Source organism: Otolemur garnettii, unplaced genomic scaffold (assembly GCF_000181295.1).
Source record: "Otolemur garnettii isolate 467f Iridium unplaced genomic scaffold, OtoGar3 scaffold00110, whole genome shotgun sequence".
Classification (NCBI taxonomy): domain Eukaryota; kingdom Metazoa; phylum Chordata; class Mammalia; order Primates; family Galagidae; genus Otolemur; species Otolemur garnettii.
This window is the reverse complement of record NW_003852505.1, coordinates 6,446,802-6,447,920: the sequence shown is the minus strand read 5'-3', so window position 1 is coordinate 6,447,920 and position 1,119 is coordinate 6,446,802.

Genomic DNA, 1,119 nt, shown 5'->3' with positions numbered 1-1,119 from the left:
TTGCAGGATCAAATGGGAGGTCTAATTTGAGTTCTTTGAGAATTCTACATACTTCCTTCCAAAAGGGTTGTATTAGTTTGCAGTCCCACCAGCAGTGTGGTTCTCTTTACAATCACACGACCATCTGCAGCTTTGAGTTTTTGTGATGTGGGCCATTCTCACTGGGGTTAGATGGTATCTCAGGGTGGTTTTGATTTGCATTTCTCCAATAATTAGGGATGATGAGCATTTTTTCATATGCTTGGTAGCCATTCATCTGTATTCTTTAGAGAAGGTTCTATTCATCTCACTTGCCCTTTGATATAAGGGATTGTTGGCTCTTTCCTGTTGCTTAATTTGAGTTCTCTGTAGGTTCTAGTTATCAAGCTTTTGTCTGATTCATAATATGTAAATATCTTTTCCCATTGTGATGGTTGTCTATTTGCTTTGATTTTTGTCTCCTTAGCTGTACAGAAGCTATTCAGTTTAATTAAGCCCCATTTGTTCATTTTTGTTGTGGTAGCAATTGCCAGTGGAGGCTTCTTTATAAAGTCTTCCCCCAGGGCAATAACTTCAAGTGTTTTCCCCAGATTTTCTTTGAAGATGTATATTGATTCATGCCTTAGATTTAGATCTTTTATCTATCTTGAATCAATTTTAGTGAGTGAAGAAAAACGTGGATCCAGTTTTAGTCATTTACATGTGGATATCCAGTTCTCCCAGCACCATTTATTGAATAAGTATTCTTTCCCCCCAGTGAGTGTTCTTGTCTGGTTTATCAAAAATCAGGAGGCTGTAAGATTTTAATTTCATCTAATAGTTTTCTGTTCGATTCCAGATGTCTATGTCTGTATTTTTTTGTGCCAATACCATGCTGTTTTGACCAGTAATGCCTTGTGGTAACAGCCTGAAGTCTGGTAGGCTAATGCCTTAGTTTTTTATTACTAAGAATTGCCTTAGCTATATGTTTTTTTTTTTTCTGGTTCCATACAAAATGAAGAATTGTTATTTTTTTCTCTTAGTCTTTTCTTTTATTAAATCATGAATGTATACCTTATTTTTTTCAAAATCCTGAAAGTATTATGTTGATGTTTTAATGGCAATTGCATTGAATCTGTAAATTGTTTTGGGAAGCATAGA